The 25764-nt window shown below is 36.2% G+C and overlaps 1 pseudogene; it reads left to right on the top strand.

Annotated features, from left to right (window-relative positions):
* Positions 1–1352: 1352 nt before the first annotated feature.
* Positions 1353–3954, top strand: LOC149571959 (disease resistance protein Roq1-like; annotated as a pseudogene).
* Positions 3955–25764: the final 21810 nt, after the last annotated feature.

The raw sequence follows: 25764 nt of genomic DNA, 5'->3' as shown, positions 1-25764 counted from the left end.
ATTACTTGCCATTTCAAGAGTATCACCTAAGAAGTCTGCAATAGAAAATATTAAACCAATTTGAAAGGTTATAGTGAAGGTGCACCCACCTAGGTTTTTACAAAGCCTAAAGAGCAAGGGTATTTGATTCTTGAAGAATCAAGCCAATTCATTGGCCAAATTGTGTTGAGGATTCCAACATTGAGTGACAAATGCATAGGATCTCAACCAACAATTTGAGTAATCAACACACACCTTCTAGCATAATATAATGGAAAGATTGGTAATGCCTAAAAACTATAGAATAACCACTAAATTTATTCAAATTACATATGTAATGACAAGTTTCCAATGACCATAATCTTATCATGTTGTCGTATTTGTAAAAAAAAATTTGTAAAGATTTTCCCTGTATGAGAGTCAATGGAAGAAGTCAAAAAATAGTAAGTATTACGCTTCATTTAATATGTTGTGATTCATGTGCCAAGCCATTTTTATCCTAGGGAAAACATAATCACAAAACTAGTAATTTACAACCTAAATTTTTTTTTTCACTATCCTATTTTTTGATGTGAAACAACTTCTCATTGCTAAGAAAAGTCTATCAGCTAATTAATTTTTTTAATAAGTGTAGGAAATTGATAATTAATTACTATATTGTATGGAGGATAGTTGCATCCCTTCCAAAATGAGGTATAATCAAGGAGGTATAGTGATTATGAGCTGAGAGTAATTAATTATTAGTTTCCTACAGTTTATTAGAATTTTCAATTAATCAATAGACTTTTCTTCTAAAACTTGTTTCACACTTTTAAACAGGATATAGAAAAATGGTTTCAGACTGTAAATAATAGATGCATCTATCCTCCCTACAATTTGTACTATTGACCAAATTTCAAAAAATTGTAAACACAAATAATTTTCCTGAAATCTACATATTTTTACAATAGAAAACCAAAAAAATTGAAAAAAAAAATCACCCAATTTTTACTAATCTATAAAAATTGACCCCTTTTTTTCCTGTTTAGTACATTTTGTATGAGATTATCGGTCCCCTTCTAGAAATAAGTGCTACAAAATTTTCGCTAGCTTGAGTAATCTTTCCACCAGAGGAGATTTCGTGTGTCTAGGATCGTGGGTGTCACCTGGTGTAAAAGATTCCATGTGTTTATGAAAATGGTTGTCCCATCCACCACTGCTACGCTTTAATGTGGCCCATATCACACTGCTTGTTCATGTGTATTCCAACAGTCCACACTAATTGCCCTCTACTCTTCTCTTTCACTCCTCAAAGTTCTATCATTTGTTTTTTTATCAAAGCCCACTTTTGATTCATCTCACTTGCGTTCGATTTTAGTTCTCAATCAATTGAAATGGCTTCCTCTTCCACAGCCATGCAAAATCAAAATGCTTTTGCTGGGCTGGGACCCTCTTTTGAACCTTACTCCACTGAACCCTAGGAAAATTTCATTAATCATCGTGGGTCTGATGTTAAACAAACATTGGCCACTGACATCTATCATAAACTCAATTCCGTGGGTTTGCGTGTCTTTTTAGCTAAGGATGCCCTTGAAGCTGGGGATTCAATTCTAGCGGAGATACAACATGTCATGGCTACTGCTACCATTCACATTGCCATTATTTCTCCCAACTATGCCGAGTCCTCGTGGTGTTTGTCCGAGCTATCTCTCATGCTAAAAAATCATTCCTATTTTCTATCATGTTAAAGACTCCGATCTCAGATGGGTTGGTCAGGGGAAAGGAATATATGCCCATGCATTTTCAGAGCATGCAAAGAAGGGCAGATACAAATCCGAAAAGCTTGATGAATCTAAATGGGCACTCCAAATCGCTTCATTCCTGTCCAGCTACCTGGTCAACAATAATGAGTATGTACTATTTCCTGATTCTTCAATTGTCTAATATTGTTCTATCTCACCCGTGTTTTTAATTCTATGACATTAGAATTTAAGCAATGATAGTGTGTTCTGTTTTGAGATTTTGTTTTCTCTTAAAATGTTTAGGGATGGGGACACAATCTTGAAGAGTATTGTGAATCGTGCATTGCCAATCATGAGAAAACATCCACTTGGATTGGATGAGCTGATACAAGGCTTCAACTCACTTGCAGTAGAAGAGACGGTAAAAATGAGAGGGATCGTGGGCATGGGAGGTAGTGGGAAAACCACATTGGCGAAGGAGCTCTTCAACATGAACTTTTCCTCCTTTGAAAGACGTGGCTTCATTTTCGACGTGCGAGATGCAGCATCCAGAATTGCTTTGCTTGACAAGCAGAAAAAGCTTCTCACTGATCTCGGTGTCCACCATTTGCCGTTCGACCATGTAGCTAAAGGTAAAGCCATTCTTGAAAAATGGTTGAGTGCTCATCGGGCGCTCATTGTCTTGGATAACGTGGATCATATTGACTAGCTGAATGCTTTCTTGCCAGGTAAAGACAAGCTTGGATCCCAAAGCATGGTCATTGTAACCACTTGGGAATTGGGTGTTCTTATATCATGGGGTATTTCCCCACCCTACATTTTTAAGATACCGGGACTTAACCTATCACATGCTAAGCAGCTCTTTTGTTGGCATGCTTTCTTGCAATCCTCTCCGCCTACTGAATTTAAAACTCTGGTTGAAGACTTCGTAAAAACTTGTAATGGTCTGCTTTTGTCACTTAAGTTGTTGGGGGCACAGTTATATGATAGAAAATCCAAAGATTACTAGAAACTCCAATTGCACAAAATCTTGAGAATATTGTCAGGTGAAATCAAACAAAGGCTACAAGTTAGCTATGATGGGCTAGATGAAGAAGAGAAAGAAATCTTTGTGAGAAATTATATTAAAATCAAACTTAAACTCACAACCCTAAACCTAAAAACTTTGCTCGACACTTAAAAGTTGCTCGGCACAGGAAGGTGCCGAGTGCCAGTTTTACTCGGCACTTGATGATGCCGAGTGGCAGGTTGCTCGGCACTTGATGGTGCCGAGTGACGGGCAATAGGTGCCGAGTGAACTTGGCACAAAGAGGAGCTCGACACTTGATAGGTCGGCAACAATAGATGCCGAGTATGCTCGGCTCCAAAGGAAATGCTCGGCAACAATAGATGCCGAGTGAGCTCGGCTCCAACTAAAGTTTATAACTTAGAAAATTCCAACGTGAATGCATTCACCATTAAAACGAGAGAGCCAAAGCTTTAAGCTTTCAAACAAATTTCTCAAATGCAACATACAAGGGAAGATCAATAGATTCAAGTATGCTTGCTTGCTTTCTATTCAATCTTTTATTAAACTATTACAAAATCTAGGAGCATTCGGCTTCAACCAAAAAACCCTAAAATAACCCTAAACTGATAATACTTCAAACTTCAATAAACTTTAAACCTGCAACTCTAATGGTTGCATACAATGCTGCCTGGAGCAATCACTGTTTCAACAGGACAAAAAACAAACAACGACAAACTCACAGAATGAACAGAGGAGACACGTGCAACTGCAGGCACAAACTTCCTTCCTCTTCGTTCTCTGCTTAGCTCTGCAACTTCTCTTTGATCTGCTTGATTTGCCAACTCTATGCATGAATGAATGAAACATTCCTTTTGTCACATTCCAGTTTCCCCCTCTTTTTTGATTTCAAAATATCACCCACTGTATTTATGTTTTATGTCTGTTCTATTGGTGATCAGGTGGTAGGTGGGCATTTGGCTCCAGGGGCAAACGTCAACTGCTGTATTAAATATTCCAACAATCTTTCTAGATGTAGCCTATTTTCTCATTGGGGAAAAGAAAGGTACCACTGTAGAAGTGTGGGATGGGTCGGGTTGGAGTGGTCTGTATGGTTTGGAAACCTTTGTAATGTATAGACTTGTGGAGCTAGTTGATGGGGAAGAAATACTAGGGATATGGAAACGGAGGTTGCTAGAAGACAGCTACCATATCACCTTTGGTCTCCATGGTAGATTCACAGCATGATCGTGCATTCCATGGTGAGATTTATATTGGCTCTCCCTTTCTGTCTTTTTGCTAAATGCAAATAATTTGATGAATAGAGGACTGTTTTCCTTACATCCCCCTATTTCACTAATCATAAGATGATGCTAATGTTAAAACTAGTATTTCTTTCTGTCTATCTTTGCTTTCAGTGAATTTGATTGAAACACTCCAAGTCTGAATTTTCAATTTTCAATTTTTAATTTCAAATTCAGGAAAGAGGCATGAGGATTCGAGGGATACAATCTGCATATACTTTTGTGGTGTTCAAAAAATGCATGCATCAGTTGATGGGAAACTCAATCAGACAATCCAAACTCCTAAAAGAATTAGCATCATTATCAAAAGACCTTCTGCGTCTTCGTTGGGAAGATTTTCCTCTAAGAAATCTTCCTTCGTGGCTTAGTCTAAAAAATTTGAGGGAGTTAGTGTGAAGTTTGCTAAAAGTGTAAATTGAGAAAGAATAGAATAACAAGAAAGAGGAAAAACACAAAAAAATGATTTTATCATGGTTCACCACAAATTGTGGCTATGTCCACACTACAGGGAAGATCTCTTGTTAATTTTAAAGTCTGAACTTTACATCACAATTGTAGCTTCAGCTCTTCAAATACAATATAAAATAATGAACCTCCAATACATATAGATAGAGTCTCAAGAGAAATACAGAGACAAACAATTGGAGGGAAACAATAATAAATGAAAGACTATTGGGCTTCATATGTATACCCAACAAACCCCCACTTGAAGTCCAACTGCTCTAATGTATGAGTCTCCCCTGAATCCCCTACTGTTGTTTCTTTACAATGCTGAGAGAAGTTTGGCAAAACTTGAACTTCTCTCGTGGAACAACCTTTGTGAATGCATCAGCTAGATTCTCCTTGGTGTTAAACTTATGGACTTGAAGTTTGCCCTTGTCAAGTTTATTTTGAATGAAATGATATTGTACCTCAATATGCTTAGTCTTGCTATGAAACACTACATTTTTGGCTATGTCAATGGCACTTTTACTATCAGAATACAAGGCTGATCCTTGTTGAGGACAATCAAAATCACCAAATAGATGTTGCAACCAAATCAACTCTTTTGCTCCTTTAGTGAGAGCAATGTATTCAACCTCAGTAGTAGAAAGTGAAACCACTTGTTGCAACTTTGATGCCTAATTAATCGCTACTCTAGCAAAGGTAAATATATAACCGGTTGTAGATCTTCTATTATCTAAATTTCCAACCATATCTAAATTAGTATAACCTTTGAGTGAAGTGTCTTTTCCACTAAAACACAATACAAAATTAGGAGTGTCCATAAGATATCTTAAGATCCACTTAACCGCATTCCAATGTTGTTTACACAGATTACTCATAAATTTGCTGACAACCCCCACTACTTGGGCGATATCTAGACGAGTACAAACCATTGCATACAGAAGACTACCCACTACTAAAGAATATGAGATGTTCTTCATGTAGTTTTGTTCTTCTTGTGTCTTGGGACACATGGCTGAAGATAATCTAAAATGATTAGCAAGAGGAGTGTTGACTGGTTTGGCATCTGCCATGCCAAATCTTTCTAATACCTTGAGAACATAGTGTTCTTGAGAAAGTTTTATTTTCCTCTTGTGTCTATCATGAATAATGTCCATGCCAAGTATCCATTGCATTGCCCCTAAGTCCTTCATAGCAAATCTTTATGGCATCTTTTCTTTCAATTCTGAAATCAGCTTCATAGATGAACCAGTAACTAGCATGTTATCAACATAGAGAAATTAAAGAAAAAAGGAACCATCAGGTAACTTCTTGTAGTAGACACATGGATTAGATTCACACCAAATGAAGTTATTTTTAGTCATGAATCAATCAAACTTGAGGTACCACTGCCTTGGAGCTTGCTTGAGCCCATACAAGCTCTTCCTTAATCTGCAACATAAATTTTCTTTACCACATTTAATGAATCCCTCGGGCTACATAATGTAGATTTCTTCATTCAGATGACCATGGAGAAATGCCATTTTGACATCCAGCTATTCAAGTTCAAGATCATGAGTAGCAACTAAACCAAGAATAACCCAGATTGTAGTCATCTTGACCATAGGTGAGAAGATTTCATTGAAATCTATGCCCTTTTGCTAATCAAAACCTTTAACAACTAGCCTGGCTTTGTAACACTTCTAATTTTTGCCTTCATCTTTCAATCAATAAATCCATTGATTTTTTGAGTGCTTTCCAATTTGGTGGCAAAGGATACAAATCCCAAGTTTTGTTTTGCAATAGAGAATCCATCTCTTCCTGCATCAGTACTTTCCATTTGTGAGAATCTGATGCTTTGTGAGCTTCTTTGAAGCTTGTTGGTTCAACTTGGTCTAAAAGAAAACATTCTAGCTTTGCTTCTTTAATATATAATAGTTCACAATTAGAGAATCTCATAGGAAACCTTCTTTGTTTGGTTGATTTCCTCCATCCTTGAGCATTATTATTATGATCAGAATGTCCCTTTTCTTTATCTTGAGATTTTTGTGTTTAGAGTTTAAACTCACTACCCTTTGAAGATGTGTAATGAGAATTACTATTATACTAATGATCATATTTCCCAAATGAAGATTGATGACTTGATGCCATAACCTTGTTTTTACTTTGTGTAGCTGTCATTCCAATGCTGTGAGTATGGGCATGGACAAGGAAGACAAATTGACCCTGCGGTTCCAAGCTAACTTCTTTATTAGTGTGGGCATGTCCATATTTATCATTATGATCGTGCTTTGTCTCAAGACTAGTGCCATGGGAATTAACTTCCCTTTGAATGACCTTGTCTTCATCCAAGGTCTATTATTATCTGTTGTTGGTGTGAGGTTTTCCTATGTGGCCAACTATAGTGGTGGATGGTCCAACATAAGGGATCAGATCATGCTCATGCTCCACTATGGATGTCTAAGGATAGATGCCATATCCATTGTTTGTGTAGAGATCCCGGTAATTATCATGAGCCTGTGGGATACCATGGTCTTTGATTTTATTTTAGACAGTGGAACAGTGTAGTGTGTCCTCAATGTGTCATAAGTGGCAGGTGAACTCTTCATGCGGTGGTCTCTTTGCTATTGTGGCATCCTATTGACCTAAGTCCAAGATGCATGAGCCATGGGTGAGTTGATGTATGTTAGCGATTTGAATATCCATCATTTTCCCATTGATTTCCCTTTCTCTTGCATGATAAAACTAACAAGTGTGCTAGAAGTGATGGGGAATAGAACCATTATTGTTGTAGTGTGGGGAAGACCACAAATGAGGCTCCTATGTAGCATCCACCTCACCCGTGAGTGACATATTCATGGTATTAAAATTCTTGTGACCAAGTGAATCGGTAGGGAGTGTTTCATGATTAACATATTTTCTAAAGTGTTTGTACTCCAATAGAGGATTATCATCTCTATTTTGATTTAAATTTGAGGATGGGATGTTATCACTTTGGTTGTAATAATTTGAATTCTGTTCACCATGTTCATCATTTTGATTCCACATACTTGTAGAAGAGGAGGAAAGAGGGGTAGGAGCTAGAACTGAAGTGGGAGATAGAGTATTTGAAGAAACATTGTTATGATTTCTATTAGCATTATTATTATAAAAAATGGAGAAAGGGGATATACTCACTTGCAGATTTTTCTTCTATGTTGAGAGCCAAAAATACCTTCTCATTGAAGATGACATCTCTACTCTTGATAATTTTCTTCCCAACTGGATCCCAAATTTTGAAACTAAACTGGTCTTCATCATAGCCCAAAAATATGCCTTTTTGTGATTTTGGATCAAACTTCCTCCTTTCTCCTTCAGAACATGTACATAAGCTTTGCATCCAAACACTTAGATGTGAGAATATGAGATTTTCTTTCCTAGCCATTCTTCCTCTGGTATGCTAAAGTCCATCCGAGAAGAGGGGCTTCAGTTGATTAAGTATACTACTGTATTACATGTCTCTGCCCAAAACTCCTTGCCTAAACTGGCATTAGAAACCATACAACAATATTTTTGGAGGATTGTTCTGTTCATCCTCTCTGTTGCTCCATTTTCTTGTGGGCTAAATGGAACAATCTTAATTCTATGGAAGCCATTATCTGTGCAAAATGAATCAAACTCCAATGAGAAAAATTCTCCACCATTGTCCATTTGCAAGCACTTAATTTTGTGACCAATCTGATTCTCAACTAAAGAATTAAATTTTTTTAACTTGCTGAAAACATCAGATTTCTTATGCAATATGTAAATCCATACCTTTCTTGTGCAATCATCAAGGAAAGTGAGGAAGAAGTTTGCTCCTCCAATAGAGCTTTCCTCGGTGGGTTCGAACACATCGGTATAGACAAGTACCAAAGGAGTACCTTTATTTTCATGTTTGATCCTCAAGAAGCTGACCCACTTTTATTTTCCATGGAAACAATGTTCACAAAATTGTAAGTCAATTGATTTTAGCCCTGATAATTGCTCCCTTTATGCATAATAGCAAGGCCCTTTTTACTCATGTGACTAAGCCTTTGATGCCACAATTTTGAATTGCTATCTTCTACTATAATGGTAGCCCCCACTTCACCGATATTTTCTAAAATATACAAACTCCCAATCTTGTCTCCTTTTGCAACTAACATGGATCCTTTTGTGACTTTCTATGAATTGATTAGAGAAGTGACAAAACCTTGTGCATATTGCGGACTTATTGAAATTAAATTTCTCTTTAGCTTTGGAACATGACACACATCTTTTAATAGACATTTAACTCCTTCCAAAGATAATAAAATATCTCCTTTGCTTACTATTTCACATGCTTTATTATCACCCAAGTATACTTCACCAAACTTACTTTTTTGATAATTCAAGAAGTATTTCATACATGAAGAGGCATGAAATGATGCGCCATAATCCAAAACCCATGAGGTTGAAGTCTCGATTGTAGATAAAATTAGTACACTATCATCTTTTTCATAGACGGTGTTGGCTTGACTTTCCCGCACTCGTTCTTGTGCTCTTTTATAACCTCTACAATCCTTTTTCACCTTAGCACTTTTTCCACAAAACCAATAGTCTCCTCCTTACCTTTCCCTTGACTTTGAGCACCTAGCTCATTTTAATCTTCTATGATGATTGTTTCTTCCTCTATTTTGGCTTCTTCCTTTATTTTTGATGTTGAACACCATTGAGGCTTCACTAGATGAGGGTTCCTTGTTGCTTCTCTGCATATCCTCACTAAGTAGAGTTGCCGTTACTTCATCATAGACCAGTTTTCTTTTTGAGGAGTTAGAAGTACTAACTGCTATAACAAAGGGATCCTAGCTGTCAAATAATGAACACAACAAGATGATAGCTCTAGATTCATCATCTTTTGTCATGCCAACCGAGGTTGCTTGACATAATAAAGTGTTCAAATCATTTATATTATTTGACATCATAGTCCCATCCTTCATTTTTAGTTTGCTGAGCTTCTTCATAATACATATTTTATTTGCAGTTGAGGCCATTTTGTACATACTTTGAAGTTTATCCCAAACTTCATTGGTCATAGATTTGTTGTGTACATCGAATAAAACATTCTATGATAAAGAAAGAAAGATTGTCACTTTTTCCTTCTCATCAGTTTTAATCCAGTCTTCATCCTTCATTGTAGCTAGTTTCTTTGCTTTTCCATCAATTGCTACTGCCAAGTCTTGCTTGACTAGCAATGAATGCATCTGAACTTTCTACAAATTGAAATTCTATCCTGAGAATTTTTGCACTCGCAAATATTCCATAACTCTATATTTTCAAACACCGAAATTAATTCCAATGACTACACCAAGCTCTGATACCAATTGTGAAGTTCACTAAAAGTGAAAATTGAGAAAGAACTGAACAACAAGAAAGAGGAAAAACACAAGCACATGATTTTATCTTGGTTCACCACAAATTGTGGCTATGTCCACACTGTAGGGAAGATATCTTATTAATATTAATGTCTGAACTTCACATCACAGCTGTAGCTTCTGCTCTTTGAATACAATATGAAATAATGAACATCTAATATATATATATATATATATATATATATATATATATATATATATATATATATATATATATATATATATATATATATATATATATATATATATATATATATATATATATATATATATATATATATATATATATATATATATATATATATATATATAATCTCAAGAGAAATGAAGAGAAAAAAATTTGGAGGGAAACAATAATAAATGAAAGATTGTTGGACTTCACATGTACACCAAATAGTTAGAGCTTCACTCAGCCAATGAGTTGGAAGAATTTTGGCAGGAAAATATTGCAGATGTAAGCATTTAGCTATCATGGTTTAGAAAGATTAATTACTTCAAATTTCTTTCGCAATTCATACTTTTTTGAACTGAATTCAATTCAATATAACAATTTCTTCATCCAACCTCCATTCTAATTGAGAGAGCTTATTTTAAATGTTTGTTCAAAATTACAAAGGCTTCCAAGATCAATAGGATCTCTTCACAATCTAATTTCATGGTGGCAGTTTATCACAAGAGTTCTGCCACCTCCAATCACTAGAGTATTTGCAATTAAAGTCTCTAGCACTATTCTCACTACCTTCTCTTTTTGGCAATTCAATGAACTTGACAATTATAACTCTACGATGTTGCAAGTAGTTGACCATGTTACCTCACTCATACACTAGAAAAATTTAGATTTATCATATTGTGAAATGCTATCTTCACTACCTAATGGCTTTGGTAATTTAGTAAGCTTGAGAATTTTAAATTTGAGCTTTTGCAAGCAATTGAGTAGGTTACCTGATTCTCTTAGTCAGCTGATGCACCTAGAAGTTCTAACTTTTGTAGATTTTGAAATGCTATCTTCACTAACAGAGATGCTACCATTGTCTCTTAAAAGTTTAGGAATGTACACTTGCAATTTGCTGAAGAACATAAGGTCTATAAGTGGTCTAAAATATCTTGAGACACTGGAAATATGCGATTGTCTCCAGATAGAAGACCTCCCAAACTTCACCAATTTGACTTGATGAACAGGTTTAAAATAAGGAATTTCCCAAAGGTAGAGAAAATAGAAGGTTTGGAGCTAGCGAAGTAATAAAAAATGGAAAGTTTTTCCTATTATTAGTCCCTACCTTTAGGCAGGAGACTATAGTTTTCGTTGAGCTTTCTTCTATTAAGCAGTTTCTAGGAAAATGTGCATAACTCACTTAATCTAATGTTTCCACCAACATTTCAATTTAAGTCTATTTTCCATAACTTATTGTTATTTTCTCATTGGCAGTTTGAATTTTAGCCAGTGGTTTTTTTCATTTTTCTAAAAAGAAATTGTCAACATTTAAGCTAGTATAGCTTTCTTCCATGTGGCTATTTCAAGATAACTCTTCAAATGACACATGCTTTGCATGTACGCACTAGATGCTCCTCTAGAGGATAGATGTTACAGTGTGGTTACATTATATTTTTCCTTTTACTTGAAATCATTTATCTCTATTTCTCTAGAAGTTTCTACTAACCTTAACCCTAACTACATATGAAATTTAGAAATTTATTGAGGGGATTTTCAAAAAGGTTCAATTTCATGGAGGGGATTTTCAGCAAGGTTAAATTGCTATGTTTTGTCTGACTTAATGTGGTGCACTTGATAACCTGCTGCAAATAGGCACTTTTGTTACATGGCTTACCTTTCTCTACAGTAGGATGCTCCACTTCTCTACAAGCTCGTTAATAATTCAGGTTCATCTTTACAAAATATATTAGAATTTTCACTCTTAAAAAATTCATCATTCTTTCATATTTTAAATATCCTCAAATCTTATGATGACTTTGACATTCTACAACAAAAATATGATGTTCATCATATCAAAAGTTGCAGGGGATCTATTGTAGTTTGATGCTTAAATTTCATGCATGTCCAATACAACATCTCCAATGTCATTTGATCTATTTTCTTTCTCTATTCTTCTTGGATCCTATTATATTTTTGGCCAAGTAGTCTTTTTACACTCTGTTGTTCCTCTTGTATTTATGATGGCAAAAGGAGATTTCTATTGTAGAGCATTAATTTGTGTTTAGTTTTAGGTTCACCTAGAAGATGAAAGGGAGAATCATAAGCAATTTGTAGTGTGCATAAACATTGGAAAGTGCATGGGTATGGAGGAAATGGAGGCATTTTGTTGGAAATATGAAGCTAAACCATTCTACCTCTTTATTAGACTAGTTGCATATGCTCTGGAAATAAAGGATCTCATTGCAAGAGAGAGGAAGAAAAGATATAGACAAGTTACATTTACCATATATACCTACAATCCAAGAGAATAGTTTCTAAGATAGGTGAAATAAATAGAATTATATAAATTTAGTATTGTATTAGTATATCGTAAAATGCCTCAGAGCAACCCTCCTTATGACCTAAATGTTGGAGAATTGATTGCCTAGAATCTTGACAAGTGTTTAATATTGTAATTATATTTTAACAGATGGACGTAGGAAAGATTTGAGGAAGAAAGTCTAATATCTTAGGCTTTGTTGAAGTTTGACAAGAATTGGCATGAGTTAGTGTTCTAGATCCCACATAAATACCAATCTGTGTCTTCTCTTATTGACTGCATTAATCTTGTCCTTGATATAAGTTAGTTTTACTCAACTCATGTTGATGTAGGATGCTTGGAAAATAGAATTTTTATTCACATAGGTAGAATAGTTTCATTAAATTGTACTTTTTAAGAATAGTATTTTATAATACTTTCATTAAATTTCTTTTTTTTAATGCCATATGTTTATAGTCCAGATACAAGTTTCTATAGGATTGAAACAAATATACTTGTAGAATCTTTGTGTAGAAAAATAGAAATTTAAAAGGCTCTTTGGAGATAAATGATAAATAAACTATTTTAGATTTCCAAAAGTAAAATATACTGTGTAGTATTAACGTGAAATATAAAAAGTTACCATATTGAAATTGATGTAAAGAATGTATGACATAGGTAAATAATGGGTGAAAGACATGTTATATATAATATTTGGCCATGATTGATCTCAGACTTTGTGAATGTGAAGCCTCCTTATTTTTGGACTTTACATTTTGTAATAAAATCAACTTAGCATTTGTCTTTCCTTCCTTCTCAAGCATAGAAATAAACACTCTTCTACCTATTCTTCCTCATCCCTGCCTAAGGCAAGGATTATAGTTGCATGCAACTCTTGTTTTTATGACTGACTGAATGTTTTGTATTAAACCATACAATTTTTAATGCATATATTTGGACTTATAAGAAAAACTATTAAATTATTTCCTCTATTTGTATAATAGGAATTATTAGAATTGATTTGTGCCATGTAATGCTCCCCTTTCGCATGTAGATACTCAATTTTTTTGGGATGTGAGACACAATAAGTATTGAAATGATGTTCAAAAATTATCTCTATTTAAATTCTCTAGCAGCCTATGAAGACTTACTATGTACATCAAAACATTAACAAGCATTTAAAAAAAATCAGTAAACAATATTCTGTTATGAAAATAGAGTGCCTTTTTAAAATAAATAAACATTTTTTTATTGCTATTTTTTTTTTTTGGCAAAAGTGGGCAAGCCACTATATATATTACTATTTAAAATAAATACTAATTCAAAGCTCATTTGGGAAAGAATTAGAAAGAAAACCTAGAATCCTTGTAAAATACAAAAGAAATACACATTGATATTTACAAACTACCATATTGATGGGGTAGGTTTCCTGATTACAATGACGAAGCTATACAGCCTTCAAAAAACTAAACCAATCATCAAATCAAGAGATAGTCAAACATTTGCAAAAAGTTGACCCACAATCAATCCTCCATGTCAGCATGTGAAGGCAAGATGGGAGTATCCAAGCCAATGGCCTCTTGAGTGTCCTAGCCCCAACTAGAGTAATGAGATGTTAGAGGAGCTGACTCCCAACTAGACCCATGAGAAGAATCATAGGGGGCCAAGATAGTGAGGTCAAAAAAAGAGGAGGAAGGTAGGTTTGAACTAGAATGGAGACACTCCATTGCACACCTGAAGTACCTAGCAAGACTAAAGGATGGAGCTCCTATGATTTTGTAGCCCATTGGTGTGAAACATGTAGCAACTGAGATGAATTCCAAGGAGAAGGCAAGGCAAAAGAGTTTTGAAATTCAAGCAAGTCAAGGATGGCACGCCCTACACGCTTGACCCACTCAGCCAGTTGGAGGTCTATTGCCCTTGCTGTCACTTGTAGAGTATTTTTCATAAAGTGGGAGCTCTATTTTTCGAAAGATTTTTGGAGTGCCTCATATGTACCCAAGAAATCATGCTTCTACATCAGTTGTGTCTATGTGAAAAGGCCTCCAACCAAGGAATTTCCCACACATTGATCATAGTGTTGCATTGCAACCTGCAACTTATGTTCTCCCAAAAACTCATAATGAATAACTTTAGCCGCCATAATCTCTTGAAGAGGAATGTGCTACAATAGATCCATCATGTTTGATAAGAAGATGGACACCACGTTGGATGGATAAAGGAAATGCTTGGCCAAGGCGGAGAGGATGTCTTCCCCTATCACTTGTCGAATTGCCTACTGAATGCAAGGAGAATGGACAATGGACATTGCATCCAAGTCTGAATCCACCACCATTAATGGAAGAACACCTTCAACCATGTTTGGTTGCAACCAAATGTGATAATTTTTGGCAGGATAGACCAATGAAATTGAGTGCAAGAATCACATTTGATGTAGGCCTCCATGTCGATGAACAAAATAAACCACTGAGAATGAGAAGAATGTAGTAAAAGACAATTTAGTGGATATAAATAAAGAAACTAAACTACATCACATGTGAGATGTAAATTTAATCAAAGAATGACATGTTCGATGGATATACATGATATATATGCTTGTGGGATGTAGTGGCAAAGGATGATGAAGTAATAAAAAAAACCTAAAACAGTAACCACACATCCAACCAAGTTGCTCATAGTATAGTAGTGGCATCAGAATGCCAAATCAATGGTAGCTGGTTTTTCTTGTTTCTGATTAAGGGAAGAACAAGAAACATCATGACATGTGAATTGAATAAATGTCATCGAACTTCAACTAGAAAATTAGTGGTGGTTAAAATATGCAACTTTTTGAGTTTATCTAGGAATAATGATGACTGAGAGGATGAAATTGAAAGGCCATCGCATCCTAGATTTGAAAGGTAATTAGCCACGTGACTTCCCTCCCTTAGAGTATGCTTGTCAATGACAGAGATCCAATAACTTGTCTTGTTAGATCCCATAAAAAAAGGGATTCCAAGGTAGTTGGAGTGAAGGAAATCCTCAACAAAACCCAAAACCTTCACAATTCTGTCAGAGATAACTTTGTTGGTGTTAAACAATTTTTTTTTTAACTTCTGAGAATTTATTTTCTGGCTAGAGACATCAGAATATAACTGTAGAATGTGCTTAATTTTCCTAGCATCAAAAAATTTAGAGCAACCAAAAAAAAGTGTATCATCTACAAATAGAGAATGTGTGATAGATAGAGAAGTACCATGAATGTGGACACCCTTCCGTTTACCAATTGAGTTATGGAGTTTGATAGTCCTGCTAAAAGCCTCAGCCATAATAATGAATAATGCTAGTGATACTGGATCACCTTGTCTAACACCTTGTGTAGAAGAGAAGAAACCCAAAGCTTTTCCATTAATGATAACTAAGAATGAGGCTCTCAATATACAAGCTTTAATCCATTTACACCATGATTTCAAAAAACCTATTTTCTAAAGGACTAGGAAAAGAAATGGCCAAAAAACTTTATCATATGCTTTCGTCATGTCCAATTTGATCAAAATTTTTGGAGATTGTGAAGAATTTATAGAATGAAGGACTTCATGAAAAACCAAGGCACCTTCCATAGTTTCTCTACCTGGAACAAAGCCACCTTGTTCAGGAGGTATAATGTTTGGAAGTAAAAGTTGCAGACACAAGTAGATTGCTTTGGAGATAATCTTGTAAGTTAGGTTGCATAAAGAAATGGTTCAAAAGTCTACAAAAGTTTTGGGCTCCTCGAATTTAGGAATCAAAACAAGATTGGTGGTATTGAAATACTTTAGCATAGATTTATTTTTCCTGGATTCTTCAACAATAAAAAATAAATCCCAACCAATGGTGTCCCAAGAACTCTAGAAAAAAGGGGCTGAGAACCCATCTAGACCCAGGGCTTTATCTGGAGGAAAAGGGAAGACAACTTTATGAATTTCATGAATGGAAAAGGGAGCCATAAGCATAGAATTTTGAGAAGGAGAAATAATTGGAGGAATAGCCTCAAGGAACTCCTCCACTTGGGAGTCTGAAGGTGTTGGATATTCTATAGGTGCAAGAATATTTTGAAAAAATTTAAGACCTGTATCCCGAATATGTTGATCATTAGTTAAAGTTAATCCTAAGGTAGGATACTAGATCTGAAAGATTGTTTTAACTGCACTCTTTTGCTTAGAAAAAGCGTGAAAATATGTAGTATTCTTATCACCTTGTTGAAGCTAAAGTTCTTTAGACTTTTGTCTCCAATATTCGTCCTCCTAGTTACAAAGTTCTTCCCACTCCATTTGAAGACTCTTTTGCAAAAAATAAGTGTCTGAAGTCATGCCATTTTCAATGATATTGCAATCTATATCATTTATCTGTACTTGAACAAACTTTTTTTGATGAAAGACATTCTTAAAGACATGATGATTCCAATCTTTAATGAGAGCCTTGACATGCCTCAACTTATTAGAAAATTGATGCATCTTAGATCCTTGAACAAAAGGTGCACTAACCCACCACTATTTAACCAACAAAAGGAAATGAGGATGATAGAGCCACATCCTTTCAAATTTAAAAGAGGATTTAGGCTTATTGTCGACCACATTGGGAACTTGTGAGATTGAAAGGGAAATTGGAAAGTGGTCTGAACTTGGAAAAGATAGAATTTTTGAAGTAACTTTGAACTTATTTTATTTCCAATCTTGAGAAAGGAGAAATTTGTCTAGGTGAATAGAAATTTATGCAAACCTCGCCCTCCTATTTGTCTAGGTAAAAGAGCCCTAAGATGGATAGATGTCCATTAGATTATTACTTTCCACAAAATGGGAGAAGTCCTGAATGGTTTTGAGAGGCAGGCATATCCCACCAACTTTCTCTAATTGATTTAGAATTGCATTAAAATCCCCTCCAAGGATAAGATTCTCAAGGTCATGAATCTAGATCAAATGAGTAATGCTATCCCAAACTTTGAGTTTATCTAGAGTATAGGTAGGCCCATAGACATTAATGATAATGAACGAGATGTCAAAAGGAGACATCTTAAGAATTTTCCAATTGAAGTGTTGTTGAATAAGTAGACCTTGAATAGATAGGGGATTCCAAATGACCACAAGACCACCAGAAGCACCAATCCCTAGAGACTATATAGAAGACCATTTTGGCCATTTGGAAATTGTATTTTCAAAAGAATCACTAGATAACTTAGTTTCTTGAAGTAGAATAATATTTGCATTCATAGAATCAATTAACTGCTTGATCCTACCACGTTTTTCAGAGGCATTAATGCCTCTAACATTTCAAGAGTTGATCTTCAAGTCAAACAAGGAGAAAATTTTGTTCTCCTTGTCACTCGTTTAGAAATAAACAAACTATCATCCAAAGTAGATTGAAAGCCTACTACAATTTCAATTTTTGTCTTAGAACCCTTATGTTTGCCTCTAGATTTGGGCATTTTAGGGACCTGTGGATGTAGGGAGGGAGATTGGGCAATTGAAAAGGTCCGATGAGGATCAAATAGTCTGACTGTAGGGGGGCAATCAAAATCATGACCAGAGTAGACATTGAAATTCTTAGGTTCATCACCATCTAAGCCAAAATATAGAACTGGCTCATTTTGAATCTGGTTATATATGCAATTTTCTAAGCTCAAGGAGTCTTCATGTAGATTATCCAAGATGTGTACGAGTCTTTAATCAGATTAGTTTGAGGCATATGGAGAGAAGCTTTCTTATTCTAGAATTGAACTTATTTCAACAACCCATTAATTGAAATGGGCTTCTGCTGATTTGAAATGGTGCCCTCTTCTTGTGCAATTTCAAAATTGATAGACATTGCAATCTCTGAGAGAATCTGATCACTAGTTTGTTGAGCCTTTAAATTAGCAAATTGGGAATTAATAGAGAATCCATCTGGGAGATATAAGGGTGAAGAGTAACCCAATAGGAGAGGTTTCTGCTTGTAGACTTTAGAAATTAGCCATTTTGGATCAATAGAAAATGAGGAACAATCAACTAACCCAAATAGAAAATGTTGTATGAAGGGTAGAATTGAGCGCAAAATTTAGGAGAAACAAAGGCAAGATAACCTAGAAAATTGTGAGTACCAAGTGTCACTAGTAGGGACAAGCAACAAAGCAATATGCTAACCCTACACTAATTTTAGGTTGAAGATACAAAGCTCAGGACTTGAATTAAAATTAGGGCATACTTTTGTGGATCAAGACACCCAGTTTTTACATTGGGAATTAAAATGTCCCAATCTATGCTGAATTTTTTGTACAATGTATGCATCCTGGATCTTAATGGTTTGCTTCCATAAGCCCCATTGGGATTTAATCATGAAATGAAGAGGGGTAGTTTTCCTCATCAAGAAGAAAAAAAACTGTCACACCTAAGTGAGGATGATCAAAAGGAATGAGATCATGTTTCAGGAAAATACTAATTTTATTAGCAAAAATTTCTATAATTTGAGAGTCTCTGTACTCAAGGGGTAACAAAGGGAAGGAGACCCAAAAAAGGAAAAAATGAACTTTTGAAAGTTGAGGATTGAAATTGGGAACCCAAGCTATCGTGAAAATGCCAAACCCCATATAGAACCACCCCTTCTGCTTGTGGACAAGATCCTTAGACTCCTTAGAAGTGAAAATGGCTACAAAAACTTGGGAGTATGAGTCCAAGTAGAAGAAATCTTTAAGCCTAGCCAAAGAGGAGAAGGCCCAATCTTTAAGATAAAAAAATGGAAGTGAGGAACAATTTACCTTACCTATAAGTACAATTTGGTGAAGGAGAACAACTAGATGCTAAAACAAATGCCTCAGAAGTGTAATCACCAAAGGATTCAAGGAGTGGTCAATAGAACCCAAGGAAACTGCACCTTGAACCTATTTCTTTTTCCAAACCTACTGAGCCTTCAAAGAGTTATGGCCCTTGGAAGGAGGAAGGGTTGAAATAGGGGCCCCCATGTTATCCACGTGCTTAGTCTTTGTCCCATCAGATCCACCTGACTTTGTTGAGGCTAAAGGATCCATCTTCGATTCTGCATGTATTGTCAGATCAAGAGGATGACCAAGACATATATAAAAAATAGGCCACTTCTTTTGTTGATGACGAAGGGCCTTTCTTCTTGTAATCCCCCTACTATGAGATTGGGGTGTACTCCTGATCTGTCGAGCCCATTGTTGAGGAGGAGGAGGATGATAAGTTTTTTAATTAATGCCTTCCCACCCAAGATGAGTGGTAGCTTGAGCCGAAGATTCCCCTTTTTTTGATGAATAGTCGTTTTCAATTATTAAAATTTACTAAGATTACAATTCACAAAAAAGGGGTCGGGGGATACAAGATCACCCCGCGAATGAGTTCAGACGGTCGAAGCCAGAAAAAACAACATGGCCTCAGCCAAAAACTATTAACTATTCATAAAAAAAAAGGATTTTAAGCTACCAAGGCTGTACCAGCAGAGGGAGGATCATCTTTATTAGGAAATCCCCACGCATCAGTGGGGTTGTGGGGCAAACTGGGAACAATCCAGCCGTCAGTAGCATCAGCAAGATCTGGGGTAGTCGCAGTCTCTGCATCCTTTTTGTCTGGCCATGGAGGAGAAATTGCCAAGGCCAGTCGAGGAAACTTGCCAGAGTGTGCCTGCCCAGGGGGAGGAGCCGGGGACTGGCCAGAAGCTTGCCCAGGGGGAGGAGCTGGGGACCAGCCAGAACCACCACACAGTGGGGAAGAGGAGTAGTTCCTACAACCGCCATGTCCACCGCTGGGAGAGTGGTGGCAGGGACCCTGGGAGCGCGACGTGTGTGAATGGTGACTAGAGGACTAATGTCGAGAATGACGACCGCGAGATGAAGAAGCATCAACCGAGGCATCCAGAGGCACTCTGGCAATGGTGCATGGAGCATTGCCCCAATGATTTAACAAGTCCTATAAGTGTGCAACTTCTAGGGCAACTTTATTAGCTTGCACTTGTATCTGCATAATGACATTGTTACAAATGCATGCCTTAGTGTACATTGCAATGTTAACATCCAAAAAACTATAAGTGAATAAAATTACATTCCTATCTTTCCATAGAGAAAACAAAATTTCCATCCTGAAGGTATGCCAAATCTAGGAGAACTTCTGAAGAATTCTGGGGGAATCACCCAGCATGATCATGTGCCATGAAAAAGATTTGGGCCTGAAAGGCTTGAAAAACTCATGAATCCAGTGCCAATAATTCTGAGCACGCTTGCAAAACCAAAAAATATGCAAAAAGGACTCAGGTTGACCACAGAAGGGGCATCTAGGATTAGGAACCCCAATGTGCTTGAGCCAAGGCCCCAGGGGAAGACCTTGGAAGGCAAGGCACCAAGAAAAGTGGGCAATCTTAGGTTCAGTAATGGTACTCCAAATGGTGTCAAAAAATTTTCTCCATTGAGAAAGCGAAGATTGCAAATGCCACCGTTGATTAAGTGTGTCCACCATTGGAAGGTAAGGAAAAATTGATCTGTACCCCATGTTGGGCTTATAATTGGTAAATGGAGTGGCAGGATACCACTTCCAATCATGCCACCAAGGACAAACAGACTAAATCCCCACTTTATGAACTAAGTACACAGGGATGGAAGACAATAGAAGGTCATAAGTCTGGTGATCGAAACTAATAAGGTGGTACTAAACTTGCATATCCTCCCATGACCTAAAATTCATGGTGACTCTTGAAAAAATATCCTTGGTAGTGCGGATGCCATGTTTAAAGAAACATAGAGCACTGGTACCTTGAGTCTTGGCAAAAGGAGTACCCTGGATGTCAAACAGGGGAGACCACCAAATGTTCTATTGATTTAAGGATAGCCCATTGCGAAACTCATCACGAGCCCAACAAAGCTAAGGTTTAACAGCTTCCCAAGCTTTCTAGATGCTCTTTATAAAAAAAGAGCCTTGTATGACCACTGGTTCATGCATAGTGAGAAGGGTCTGAAAACCAATCCCCTTCCACGCCGGTTTGTTAACAGGGAAGCCGGAAGAAATGCAATGCCTTACTCGTATCTTCTAGGTTTCATCTCCAAAAATAGATTTGATAATCCATTTAGCACAGAGGGCAAGGCCCTGCTTCTGAGTGGAAAGCAGGCCGAGACCCCCAGATTCCCTTGGGAGACAACAGAAATCCCAAGCAACTCTATGAAAACCATGATGGCCACAGAGGCCCAAAGAAAATCTCTGAGCAAACATTCTAGTTTGAGATAGGAAGCTTTGGAGGGAGCCCAAGAGGAAGAATAGTACACATGGGTGGCAGCCAAAATCTTAGAACAAATCTAGAATTTACCAGCAAGAGAAAGCGGCTTAGTGATCCAATAATCAAGCTTTTTGCTAATCTTTCCAAGAATAGCATTCCAAAGTTCCACAGGGGAAGCCTAGAAAGCAAAGGGAATGCCAAGAAAGTGAAATATTTTTCCATGAGTAACCCATTTCCATTGAAACTAGTTTAGCCAAGGTGGAGCTCGCAAGAAAGACTGGCGGTAACACAACATTTTATGCCATTGAATGGCAGAGCCATAGGCTTGACAAAAAGTGTCCAAACAATTTAAAGAATTTTTGGTGTTTTCTTCATCTTCAAGAAGAGTAAGAAAAGAATCATCATCAAAATGACCATTGACTAACTGGGAGGAAGAATCAGGCAAGGAAATGCCACGGACCAGTCCTGAAGACATAGAGTGAGCAAGTAAATAACCAAAACCTTCAGCAGTAAAGACATAAAGCGCTGGAGCTAGTGGACAGCCTTCTCTGATGGAGTGAAAAATTCCAAAAGCTTTAGATTGCAAATTATTGATGGTGATGCAAGCATTAGCATCACCAAAGAGCATCTCCACAAACTGAAAGAAATTGGGACCAAAACCCAGAGCCTGAAGCATAGCCAAAATGAAAGGCCATTCAATGCGATCGTAGGCTTTAGCAAAATCTATCTTTAAAAAGATAGCCTGCTGCTTGGACTTATGGGCCCATTCCATACCTTCTCAGATAGAAATAATGTTGTCAAGAATATATCTAGATTTGATGAAGCCAGTTTGTTCAGGCCGCACAATTAAAGGTAGCATATGGCAGATTCTAAGAGAGAGCGCCTTGGCAATGATCTTATAAGACACATTCAGGAGGGTGATGGGCCTCAAGTCGCATATGTCCTCAGGATCACCAGCTTTAGGTATGAATTTAATATTTCCTTTATTTATGATCGCTCCTAAGCTTTTAGAATGATATGCTTCAAGATAGACTTTGTGTAGATCAGGACCAATTTGCTCCCAAAGATGTTTGTAAAATTCATAGGAAAATCCATCACATCTAGGGGATTTTTCATCTGCCATGGAGTAAATTGCCTCTTTAAGGTCTTGGAGGGAAAGAAGTTGCTCACAGAAAGTGCGTTGCTCAACCGCGAGGCGGTTTGGAGTAACAACAATACACTTTCTGAGAGCCTCCTCCTGAGCAACCGAATTGCCCTATGAAGCAAAGGCATTCTCATAGTGAAGAAAAAATGCTTGCAGGATGTCGGGCAAACTGGAAAGAACATCAGTTCCCTATTTTATCTTTTTAATCCCAACATTGGTATGACGAGCTCAGAGAGCCTAGAAGAACTCCTTCGAGGCTTTTTCGCCAACCTCCAACCAGTGGAGACAGTCTTTGATTTGGGCTCCTTGGGTAGAATAGTTATCAACAATTTTCTTATCATGGCGAAGCTTGGCAAGCTGAATTTGTAACTCCACATCAAAGGGGTTGAAGGTGAGAGCTTCAGAGGCTTTTTTGAGGGCAAGGGTGTTGGCTTCATAAGACCATTTTCTGAAGATTTCCAGTTGATGCCCGTAGATGCACAAAAATTGATCAGTTTTGGTAATGGCATCATTCCACCATTGAATCCAACCTTGATGGGAATGCGGATGGTTGGATGTGGAAGATGTTGTCTTGACATCCAAGCGGGGTTTTGAATGCAAGCCAGCAATTTGCTGAACATGAAATCGAGGATTAATGAAAAAGTGTTTAGCCGATTGTATAATAGCCTTACCTTGAAAGATCGACATCAAGCCCTTATACTAAAAATGACCATTATTCTTTTCCTAAAAAGGGAAATTTTGAAACCTTAGGTCAGTGTGAGACTCAGTAGTAGGTTGAACAATAGGCATTGAGGAGAAAATGTCAAGATAGGTTTTGTTTGGATGTTGGAGATGATCAATTTCATTGGACCAAATACCTGTCCCTAGAAAGCCATTGACTCCAACTCCAGCTCCAGAACTAACTTTATTCGCCTAATCAAAACTTATCATTTTACCATTCGAAGATCCCGCTTTCTGAATACAAACCTGTGATCCATTTTTGGGCACTATCACTCCGAATCTAGCCCATGTATCTCCACTAGGGCTTATTGGAATCTTCCCTGACTCTAGTAATCCATGACTTCGAACCTGTGAACCTGAACCGAGCCCTACCCCAAACCCTACTCAACATGCCATTCCTCACCACTTTCTTTTATATATATATTTTTATATTGCTCACAACAGTTCCAACTGATTAATGCAAGTGCTTTTTAAATCTTGGGTGATTTTGTGATAGTACTTTGAGAGAGGTGTTTTTTGGTTTTATAATGATGTCTTAATTTTAAGAGAAAATGAATTATTTCTTTAAATGTTGATCTTATATATTCTTTTCAATCTAGTTTAAGATCTATTTATTAGTATTTTTTATGTCTTGATGATCTTATTCTTACTTCATATCCACACCAAATCCATGTTTTAATGCGCTACCATCATAAAGTTATATAAATATTTTCATTTTTTTTGGGGTATATTTCATCATTTTTCCTACTTAAAATGTGAATGAACCATTTCTATGGTTGTTTCAATAAGTTGTTTAGAAGAAATTTAGTACACTAAAGTAACTTAATCAAAAGGAAAGAAGATGATTTTAGTCATACTTTATTCCATCAACTAAATAATATGTTCATCTTTTTGGAAGAAGGAGAAAAGACTATATAAAAAGTCAATCCATTTCACCTAAATTTGGAGACTTTTAAAATATTACCATGTATTTGAATGAGCCTCTACTATGATGAAGAAAACTCACAATAGAGAGGATCAACCTTTGAATCTTAAGGAATGATACTTCCCCTAGATTATTATATCCTAAGAAACTATATGTTCTCATGATAGACTAACAAAAGGGAAAGGTATCCAACCTAAAGAAAATTACATAAAGGCATAGATACTCAGTCAAAAAACTATTGTCTAAAGAGACTAACTCTAAGATCAGAAAATAAAAGAACTTACAAACCTAGGAAAGAAGAAAGAGACCTCTTCAAACAATCTAGCAAACAAGGAAGCTTGGAGATAGAACACAAAGAAAATGAGAAAATAGAAGAAGTTCAAAATGAATAAGAGTACAATGAGAGGCTAATACCTCAATTATATTTCAAATTGTGTTCTTATAATCTAATATTATAGAATATCAGTTTATCTAGAATTTACCAAGCAAATAAAGAAAGAAAGACAGTAAACAAGGAACATCTAACAAATCAAACTTCCTTGAAGAAGAAGAGAAGAACAAAAAATAGAGTAAAAGAAAGAGGGAACATGAGCTGAGGAGGATAAATATTGATATGATATCATATCTACCCAATATTACTAAAATAAAAGACTTCATACCCATGGAGGGGTGAATGAGAATAAAACAAAAGCAAGTAGCTAAATAGGGAAGGTGTCACAACCAATTATCCCATAAACTAAAAAATTGGTATTCGTATTGCTAGGTGGATTTGTCAAAATAAATAAATAAATTATCCTTCTAAAATTATTGACATGAAATTGCTTCTAGAAAACAAGCATTAGAAATGGAAGATTAGTTATTCTCTCCATCTCTTCATGCATTTGGTGACATCAAAAGATGATTAGTGTGAATTAAAATGGAAGTTACAAAACATTCTTGGGGGAATAGTAACAGAGAGAAATAACTATTTCTCTAGTGTAACGTACAATTTTCTTAGCTATTGCTATTAGAAATGAACATTTGACAATATTGAATTGGAGAATGATTGGAGAATCTACACTTAAATTGTGCAATGGTCACAAAATACCCATTTTTGGGCTGGCAGTGTGGAGAATAGAAGGACACCTCATTAAAAACCTCATCTTCAATGTGCTTCATATGGGATACATGCACTTAAATTGTGGAGGTTTATTCATTCCTACCACAAGCAGGATACTATAATATTCATTGATTGCTACTTTATTTTTTCCCTCAACCAATCAAATTCTAGAATTTTTACAAATGTTTTTATATTTATAATGTTTCTAATTTTATTTTATTTTTTGAAGGTTATTAGAAATTTATTATTTCTCTTCTTATTGGCTAATACAATGAACAATCATAGGTGGAATTGTAATATTTATTACTTGATGTCAAAATGAAATATTTTTCATTCAACTATAAGTTTTTTTTGAACTTCTAAAAAAAACCA

The sequence above is a fragment of the Cupressus sempervirens genome, chromosome 2 (assembly GCF_028749045.1).
Source record: "Cupressus sempervirens isolate cs-2001-9-10 chromosome 2, ASM2874904v1, whole genome shotgun sequence".
In the NCBI taxonomy this organism is placed as follows: Eukaryota; Viridiplantae; Streptophyta; class Pinopsida; order Cupressales; family Cupressaceae; genus Cupressus; species Cupressus sempervirens.
Note: the sequence above shows the minus strand (reverse complement) of the source record. Positions and strands in the feature narration are given on the sequence as shown.